A 10,836-nucleotide genomic window follows, 5' to 3' on the forward strand; every position below is an offset into this window, starting at 1 on the left:
GCCTTTGAGATGGTTCAGCCAATAAAACTACCTGCCATCAAGCCTGATAGACTATATTCCATCCCTCGGACACTCATGGTGGCAGGAGAGAGCCATGAATCACTCTCTCTGACCTCTGTACATGCACCATGGCACATGTGCATGGACATACACATACATGAATACATGTAAAAAATAATTACATACTACCACATATACAATAACGAAATAAACCTTTTTAATATAATAAAGAAAATTGACATTAATTCTCTATTGTTTAATATACAGTTCAGGTGCCCCAAGTGTCTCCGAAAAGCTTCCATTGCTTTTACTTTTTTCCCCCCCAAGATCAATCAGAGCATACACTTTGCAGTTGTTTTTATTTTTATGAACACAGGTGTCCACCGAAAGTCTTTAGTATATATATTCCTTCTATTTTCTTTTCTGGACACTTACTTTTGTGTAAACTGTTTACGTCATGGGTTCATTTCTCATGAATAAATAAATCCAGGACAGAGGTTTTTTTTTTTTTTTTTTTGGTTTGTTGAGACAGGGTTTCTCTGTGTAGCTTTGGAGCCTATCCTGGCACTCGCTCTGTGGACCAGGCTGGCCTCGAACTCACAGAGATCTGCCTGCTTCTGTCTCCCAAATGCTTTAATCCCAAGTGGGATTAAAGGCGTGTGCCACCAATGCCCGGCCAGGACAGAGTTTTTACACCAGATCTTCAGAAACAGATTCTGTCCTTCTACTGGATCATGCTGGAGCTCTATTAGACTGAGATTGAATGCTTAGGATAAGGGAATTCTTCAGAAATCCTTGGACTTCTTGTCTGTAAAGGCACGACTGGTCTATTGCAATCAATAAGGGTGCTCCCTCAGGGCTCTGTTACAATTCCATTTCCAAGTGGTTACCCTCCCTGTAGTTTTGGCTTCCCTAGAAACTCTGTAGGAACAGCCATGCTGTGGCAGCACACATCTTTGATCCCAGCACTCAGGAGGCAGAGGCAGGCAGGTCTCAGTGAGTGGAGCCCAGCCTGGTCTACAAAGTGAGTTACAGGACAGTCTCTAAAGCTACAGAGAAACCCTGTCTCAAAAAGACAGCCAACCAATCAACCAACCAACCAACCAAACAAACAAAAAAGCCAAAAAAACCTTTGGAGGAATATTTTATGCTAAGAACTGTGAAATGGCAAGTTGTAAGGAGAGATCTAGCTCAACCCTTTTATCTTTATCAGCTGCGCTCTGTTATCTCTGACAATTCTCTGTAAAGGCTCATCAGATGCTGTGGATCAAGATCAATGTCATCGCTTCTAGTTCTGGCAGGCGACAGACCTAGGAAACATGTATGTAGGAACCCATGCAAATACACCTACCTATGCCAGAGCTATGTGTGTGGACATACATGATCCTGTGCATATGTACCTGCCTATGACGGAACTAGGAAAGCACACATGTGTGAACCTGCTGCATATAAGCCTACCTACCTACAAATATTTCTGTATGTATTCATAGTGTCTCTATGAAGCTAATCATGATTCATGGACTGTTCTCCGTTTCCTTGCCTTGTTTATCTGTAACTTTCCACTCCAACAGTATGAGCCCCACCCCTCCCTCACCTGAAATCTAATTGCTGACTTGCAGGCTGACTTTATAAAGCATTGGAATATTAGTACCATTTTTCCAGCTAACCTTTAAGTCATTTTTAAAAAAGATTTTATTTATTTATTGTGTATACAACATTCTGCTTCCATGTATATCTGCACACCAGAAGAGGGCACCAGATCTCATAATGGATGGTTGTGAACCACCATGTGGTTGCTGGGAATTGAACTCAGGGCCTCTGGAAGAGCAGTCAGTGCTCTTAACCTCTGAGCCATCTCTCCAGCACCCCTTTAAGTCATTTTTAATCACATCTATTTACTCTGTGTGTGTGTGTGTGTGCGCGCGTGCGGAGGATGGACGACTTGTGGGATTCAGTCCTCTCTGTGCAATTTGCGGGTCCAGGGTATTGAACTCAGCTCCTTAGGCTTGTTAACAAGAGCTTTAATCAGCAGAGCCCTCTCACAATCCTTGTTCTTTTTTTTTTTTTTTTTTTTTTGGTTTTTCTAGACAGGGTTTGTCTGTGTAGCTTGGGAGCCTATCCTGGCACTCGCTCTGGAGACCAGGCTGGCCTTGAACTCACAGAGAGATCCACCTGCCTCTGCCTACCGAGTGCTTGGATTAAAGACGTGTGCCACCAACGTCCCCTTGTTCTTCTAATATTCTCTAGCTGTCCTGAGTTTGGCCAGTGGGGGTAGAATCTCTCTGTCTCTGTTTTTCTCTCTCTAACACAGGGTGTCATGTTTCATAGGGTGGTCTTGGGTTTCTTATATAGCTGAGGATAGCGTTGAACTTTGATCCTTGACTGTACTTCCATCTGGGATATAGGTGTGAGCCGTCTTGCCTGATTAATTGGTGCTAGGGACAGAACCTAGCTATTCATTCACATTAGGTGCGCACTCTGAGCTGCACCCCAGCCCTCTTTCATGATGTGTTCTCTTGCATGTCAGATAGTCCTTGACTGCTGCCTCCAGACACCAGATTTCTATACCCCTATGCTGTGTCACATAGGAAATTAGGTAACCCAGTTGTCACAAAAAGGCTTCCTGGAGTTCTTCTTCACACCATTGGAAAGAGCCCAGTTGTCATGAATAGGTATCCTAGAGTTCCAGTTCACTCCATTGGAAAGAGACACTGCAGTTTTCTCTCTGGGCTAGATTGGCTATCATTTCACCTGTTGTTCTCTTCCCACGGTCATGTCTGCTCCAGAACTCCAGCTCATTCTGTGACTTCCCAGAAACTTTCCAACCCAAGGTGGCTCCACAGCTTCACATAGTAAACACATTCCTAGTCTGCCCGGTCCACGTGAAGTACCACTCCCAATTCCTCTCCTTTGTGCTTCTGTGTAATTTTTTTTCCTTCCTGTGGCTGTCACACTAGTGTAGGCACACAAAACTGGCTCCACTGTGTTCTCCTTGATCCAGTTAGTGTACTGTGTTGGTATTTATCTAGCTAGTTTAGTTTTGAGAAGGGTCTATCTATGTAGCCTTTACTGGTCTGGAATTTACCATATAGACCAGATGGGCCTTGAAATCACAGAGATCTGCCTGCCTCTGCCTCTGTGTGCGGGGATTAAAGGTGTGTGCCACCACGCTCAGCACATTTGCTTATTCATGTGTTCTTTATTTACTTGTGCATAGGGTCTTGTGTGGTCTAGGCTGGCCATAAACTCCCTACGTTGGATGGCCTTGCAATCTGGTCTAGAGTGCTAGGATATAGGTATACACAACTTTATACATTTGGAGGATTTAACTAAAACCTTCATGCATGCTACATAAGAACTCAGCCAGCTCTGGCCCCAGCTCCAGATTTTATTATATTATTATTATTATTAATTTATTTTTGGTTTTTCGAGACAGGGTTTCTCTGTGGCTTTGGAGGCTGTCCTGGAACTAGCTGTTTTAGACCAGGCTGGTCTCGAACTCAGAGATCTGCCTGCCTCTGCCTCCTGAGTGCCGGGATTAAGAGGGTGCGCCACCACCGCTAGGTTTATTCTATTATTTTAGTGGCTATATTACTATACTAGGCTCTGGAAGGAAGCCTGGAGGACCCCCTTCTTACTCAGAAGCCATTGGGATCCTGTGGCCTGGGGCTCCAGAGGAGGCAGACACACAGTCAGGATGTGGTTATGACACAGGGCTCTGAGCCTGGACAAGTGGCAGACAGCCAAAGTCTTCCGAGCAGTGTCTGACTGAGAGCCTGGCTACTAATTCCAAAGTTCCAAGGCTATCTAAGAACAAGAGCAGATTTCCATTCAATATGAATTGGTCATAGATTGTGAATCAGGAGTAAATGGAATGCTAATTTGAATGATTTAGGTCAACATGCTGTACACTTCTAAACAAAATACAGCTTGAAGTTTTTTTTTTTTTTTTTTTTTTTTTTTGGTTTTTCGAGACAGGGTTTCTCTGTGGCTTTGGAGGCTGTCCTGGAACTCGCTCTTGAACTCACAGAGATGTGCCTGCCTCAGCCTCCCGAGTACTGGGATTAAAGGTGTGTGCCACCACCGTCGGACCTGAAGGTATCTTTTTTTTTTGAGGAGCCAGAGAGATGGCTCAGTGGGTAAAGGCACTAGTCTTGGAGCCCGATGACTTTTGTTAACCCTTGAGACCCACACGGTGGGAGGAGAGAACAAATTCTACAGATCGTTCTGTCCTCCACAGGCATGCCAAAGAATGCACATACAAGACACACACACACACACACACACACACACACACACACACACACACACACACACACCACACACACACACACACAAAAATAAAATGAACTGCATTAAAAATAGTGTTTTGAGAAGTTTTGTTTTCTTTTTATTCTTTGGTTTGTTGAGACAAAGTCTCACATGTAACCCTGGATGGGTGGATGGGTTTGGGCAATGATATGTCAGATGTGTGTCACCACACACAGCTGCTTTGAGGAAAACATGGGCTATTATCACAACAGTAGACAAAGAATCCCTGGCTATTTATTTGAGTGACATCTTTAAGCAAGACAGCCTTACTAATGTGCTAATTTTTATCTGGGGTTGCTATCAAACAATATAGAGTAGGCCTGTTGTCCCAGCTGTGTGTGTGTGTGTAACAGACTCTTACCATGTAGCTATCTTCCAACTCACAGTCATTCTACTTCAGCCTCCTAAATGCTAGGATTACTGGTATGTGTCATTGTCTTCTTGCTCCAGAATAATTTTAACATTTATTTGTGTGAGACGTCAGGGAACAACTTTCAGTTTCCTCTATGTGTGTCTGGGGATGGAACTCAGGTTGTCAAAACCTTTACACATGGAACCATCTCCCCAGTCTTTCAGCCTCTTCTCACGTGGTAAAGTAGCCTCAATTGGAAGTATATTTCTGTGACAACTGCGCCCTCTTGTGGTAAAATAGCTCATGGAGAAAGGCAGGCTTTTGGAGAAATGCACTCAAAAGAACCTGGTGACTTAACTGAGAGTTTAAAACCAGAGCTAAAAGGAAAATGCTTAGTGTCTTAACTACAGTGCAGATATGATTAATCGATTTAGTTGAAACCAAACATATGATTATTTTATTTATTTGTTTTGAGACAGGTTCTTATTTTGTAGCTGTCGCTGTCTGGAACTTGGTGTTTAGATCAAGCTGACCTTGAACTTGAAAAGATCCTCCTGCCTCTACCTCCCCAATGCTGGAAGCACTGTTCTGTTTTGGTGTTTAGTTTTTATTGTTGTCAGATGTAAAATATTGGCAAGACCGGAGAATGAGCTTGTAGTTACTAATGCAGGGAAAGTGGTCTGTCTGACCTACTTAGGAAGTAAGTTTCAAATGTGACCTGTTCTTACAGTTTGAATGGGCATCTCACCATTGGGAATTCCTGTGTAGGATACTTTTATACAAAACTCAAAAGAGGGCTAGGTGTTGGTGGTGCATGCCTTTAGTCCCAGCACTTGGGAGGCAGAGGCAGGCAGATCTCTGTGAGTTCAAAGCCAGCCTGGCCTACAGAGCCAGTTCCAGGACAGCCTCCAAAGCAATACTGAGAAGTCCTGTCTTGAAAGCCCCCCCCCAAACAAAACAAAACTCAAAAGAGGTATGTGGGGGAATATTCCACATAAATAAAAGTGGGGAAGGTGGAAAGAGAGTAACCCATGCTTCCAAAGAAAGATCTGACTAGAAAATCTGGCTCATTCATGCAGTGGACTATTACAGAATCATACACATTGACAGAAATTGTTGGGTGAAAATAAGAGATGATGGAATGGGCTAATTATTACAGTTTCCTTCCTTCCTTCCTTCCCTTCCCTTCCCTTCCTCCCTTCCCTTCTTCTTCCTCTCTCTCTTTTGGTTTTTAGAGACAGGGTTTCTCTGTGTAGCTCTGTCTGTCCTGTAACTCACTCTGTAGACCAGGCTGGCCTCACACTCGGAGATCTGACTGCCTCTGCCTTCCTGATGCTGGGATTGAAAGAATTTGACACCACTGCCCAGCTACATACAGTTCCCCCACCTTTCTCCCCGAGACTGTGTAACCACCCTAGCTATCCTGGAACTAGCTCTGTAGACCAGGCTGGCCTCAGATCACAGAGATCCATCTGCCTCTGCCTAGGATTAAAGGTGGTACCCTTAAAGAAACCCTGCCTTGTGGTACCACCTTCCGTTTTTCTCTTAAAGACAAGTCCCTCTACATAACCCTGGCTGTCCTGGAACTCACTGTATAGTATAGACCAGGCTGTCCTTGAATTTACAAAGACCTGACTGCCTTTGCCTCCCCAACTGCTGGGATTAAAAGATGAGAGCTATAATACCTGGTTAAATAAGTAAATCTTTTTTTAATTTTCTAAAGAATTTTATTATTTATCTGTGAAAACAGAAGATCATATACATTAGACCACAATATGCATCTTGGATTTAATTACAAATAAATCAGGTTTAAATAATACTAAATAAGTAAATATTAAAAAACAAAAACAAGCTGGGCGTTGGTAGCGCACACCTTTAATCCCAGCACTCGGGAGGCAGAGGCAGGTGGATCTCTGTGAGTTCAAGGCCAGCCTGATCTCCAGAGTGAGTGCCAGGATAGGCTCCAAAGCTACACAGAGAAACCCTGCCTCGAAAAACAAAAAACAAAAAACAAAACCAAAAAAACAAAAACCAAAAAACCCAGAAAACCACAGGTGAACAGAGTCCTGAGGAATGACACCCAAGGTCAACCTCTGACCTCTGGTCTCCACAAGCATGTGTACACATGTGAACACTCCCATTCACATTTGCAGTGAGCACACACACACACACACACACACACACACACACACACACACACACACAAATAAAATGCAGTAAAATAAACAGTTCCTTAGATTAGAAAATGAACAAACCAGCAAATCAAAGGAGGGGAAAAACCCACACCACAACAAAATAATGAGAATCTATGAACTCTGCTCATTGACAACTCTCAACATCAGTAGTCTTAACTGCCCAATAAAAAGACACAGAATAACAGAATAGATTCAAAAACAGGACCCATCCTCTGCTATATCCAAGAAACACACCTTAATATCAAGGATAAGTACTAACTCAGGGTAAAAGAATGCTAAAAGGTTGTGGTGGGAATCTAGCAGTTATTGTATCTAGGTTAAACGTTAGAATATAACAGTTATTTCTGTACCTAGGGTAGAATGTATTCGTGTTTGTTGAAGATACCTAGCTAGACCTTGAAATTGTAGTAAAGAACAGTATTGTTTTCTATGACTTATAGAGTTGTTTTTTTCTGAAGGGGTTTTCCATCTGTTGTGTCACTACGGTCACACTTGGAAGTCTTGATTTATTGGGTACTGCACACAATACACAATAAGTCCTTGTCCTGTGTTTCAGCTATGTTGCATTTCTCAGAGCCTACTATAGGTGTTGTTGAGCGCTGGTGGAGACACACTGTCCTGGCTGTTATTGATTGTGTTTTTACACTGGTGTCTAGGCATCTGGATTTGGAATGATTATAGTAATTCTGGTTGCTAATATCTGGTCTTGTGTTTGTTGGGTGGGTGTTCTGTTCTTTGATTCTGTTGCTTTCTTGATTCTTTGGAAAGTGTGGTAGCTGTGGGTTTCCTGGTAAGAAATGCTTCTGAGATCCTGCCAGGTGTGGGTACCACGGTCCCATAGCATGTGTTTCCTGGTATTGGGACTGACACTTAGGGATGGAGGTGGCCTAGAAGGGGACCGAGGCACCTCAGGAGGTTCGCAGGAGGCAGGAAAGCAGGGTGTGCTACCAGGAACTGTTTAGTCTGATAGGAATGAAGGCAGAAAGGGAGGGGAGGCCACAGCAGTAGTCTGATACTGGGCTGTGGATGAGACTGAGGATTTGGTTTCAAAGGGAGGAGAGACGGGAAAGATTTAAAGCTCTGCTACCTACTTCCCTGGCTTACTCTCTTTTCTGGCAGACTTGGCTGGCAGGTTCCCAGGGAATGTCTGCTGGAATTGGGGGCTGGGATAACAGGATGAGTGGAAAAGAAGGATGGAGGAAGATCTGACTGATCTCCTGGAGGTGGGGACAGAGAGCAGGGGAAGCTGCCTCAGGTGCTATAGAGTTGGGGATGATGGGGAAGGATTGGATTTGGAGGAGGAGGGAGAGTGAAGGTCTGAAGCTCACCTACCTGTTTTCCTGACTGGTGTGGCTGGTGGGGTCCCAGGCAATGCCTGCTTTCCTGGCTGGGCTTGCCAGCTGGTCCTTTTCCTTTTTGCTTTAGAGACAGGGTATCACTATGTAGCTCTGGCCCGCCTGTTCTGGAACTTGCTGTGTAAAATAGGCTGGCCTTGAACTCACAAACTCACAGAAATCCATCTGCTTCTGCTGCCTCAGTGTGTCACCATGCCTGGCCCACCTCAAATTCTTTTTTTCTTTTTAAAAATACATTCATTTTTGTTTCTGTGCATTGGTGTTTTGCCTGCATATATGTCTGTGTGAGAGTGTCAGATCCCCTGGAACTGACTGGAGTTACATGCAGTTGTGAGCTGCCATGTGGGTGCTGGGAATTGAACCTGGGTCCTCTGGAAGAGCAGCAAGGGCTCTTAACCACTGTGCCACCTCTCCAGCCCCCACCTTAAATTCTTAAGAGTAGCATCATACTGGACTGAAAGTGGGGAGACACAAAGGTGTTTTTGTATATTACCCTAAGTAGCACATGCGTTACAGTCATGTGGTTAAGGATACATTCTTGAGAAGTTTTCTTTTCTTTAGGGAACATTCAGTTTTGAATACTGTCCTTAGTTGTCAGACTTCTGTCTAACACCAGGGGTGATTCTCTTTTACTTTCCTAACAACACTAATTTGATCTTGCATTTGGAGCTGTGTGGGGAGCTGTGTGTCTAGATCACCCCTGGACTTCTGTTCAAGTCGGCAGGCCAGTGACTGAGTCTGCTATGGTATATCAGAAAACATCCTCAGTGTAAGTCATTTGAGCATCAGTGTGCTATCATTGCTGATCAGGGCCAGGGTTGGTTCATTCAGCAGCTGGGAGATGTCTTCTAGGTCAAGGGCCTCTTGACTTCATTACTCTATCTTTGTCAGTAGCTGATTTTCCTCTAATTGGCTGCATTTGGACCTATAAGATTATAAGTACTATGTTTTCTTTTTTATTTTAAGTCAGGTTTCAAATTTACATGAATTTTTTAAAAGCTTTTGGGACAGGAAACAGGCTCTGCTGTCCCCCAGCTGGGCCTTGAACTCCTGCTCCTGCCTATACTTACAAGTATGCACTACCAAATCAGTGTCATTCAATAACTTATCTTTAATAGGGTTCAAACTTTGTAGTTGTACAGTTCTATGACTTTTTTTTTGAGACAGAGTTTCTCTGTGTAACAGCACTGTCTGACTGCCTGGTTTTCCTGGAACTCTCTTTTTGTAGAACAGGCTGGCCTCGAACTCACAGAGATCTTCCTGCCTCTGCCTTCTAAATACTGGGATTAAAGGTGTGCACTAACACCACCCAGCTAGTTCTATGAATATAGTCATATAGGTAACATATGTTCTATGACTGGGCACAGTGGGCTTGAACCTGGTAATACAGATGTCACTTGAACACAAAGTCATAATGAGCATCACCAAAGCATGAAAGCATGGAGAAAGATTCATTGCAGTAGCAAGGAGAGCACAGGTGTTATGTCCAAGGCAGGGCTCTCCTAGAACAAAGGAACCATGGGATGTTATTCAGGGAGTCTAAACAGTAGCCTTATTCTGAAGTACTCCCTCAATTGGGGAGTATGACACTGAGCATGATCAGTTTCAGGTCATAGTTGAACAAACGATAGGGACCCGCGTTTGGGGATGTGCTTAGCTGAAGGTTGTAGAGCACGAGCATAAACATGGAAGCAATGGGGCCATTGAGCTGGCTCAGTGGTGCCGCCAATAGTGAGCACATGAGCTCAATTCCTAAGTCCCAATAGGTGAGAGAAGAGAACACTGTCACAGGTTGTCCTTTGAACTTCACACATGTATGTGACATTGTGCGCTCCCACACATACGTACTTACACATACACACAGATAAATACTTTTTTAAAAAAACCCAAATTTAAAGTGATGCACAGGAATGCCTCTTTCACCATGGACTTGGCTGAAATGGAAGGAAAGGACACTTGGAAGTGTGTCACTAGGACTCTGCTCCTGAGCATGCCTGCCTTGCTTAGTGGCTACCAGGTCCACACAGCTAGGGACAGGACAGTTTGTTCCACCCCCATTCCAGGTCCTCCTTTCTGAAATGGGAGGCGCTCTTGCAGTTTGGGCAGTTGTGAGAGAAGCGGCTCCTTGATGGGAAGGAAGGAGAAAGCTGTCAGGTAGACATGCAGGAGAGCTTGCCATAATCTCTACAGCAATCATTGCAGGTGTTTGTTTCTGCCAGGGTCCAAGGAGGTCCTGCTCTTATGCTTTGTGGATCTGGAAACCAAGGCTCTGAAGACTTTGGTTCTGTGCTCCAGCCAAAGTTTAGGGGAGCCTTGAACTTGGGTCTTACTACAGTAGTAGCTCGGTTTCCAGAACCACGTGAAAGACATCATCAGAAACTGAACTTATGACTTATGACCAAAATAAGAGCGAACAGGGAACTTTCATAACTGGCAATGCCTAGACGCCTCTGCCACAAACGAACCATTAAGTTAAGCAATTGTCCCTAAGACTCATTCAATAAAAAATGTAAATATAGGGCTGGGGACATGGCTCGTTTGATACAATGCCCAGTATGCATGAAGCCAGGATTCAACCATCAGTACCACATAAATTTGGCATAGTGATGTGCTCCTGGAATCT

Source organism: Cricetulus griseus, chromosome 2 (assembly GCF_003668045.3).
Source record: "Cricetulus griseus strain 17A/GY chromosome 2, alternate assembly CriGri-PICRH-1.0, whole genome shotgun sequence".
Taxonomy (NCBI): Eukaryota; Metazoa; Chordata; class Mammalia; order Rodentia; family Cricetidae; genus Cricetulus; species Cricetulus griseus.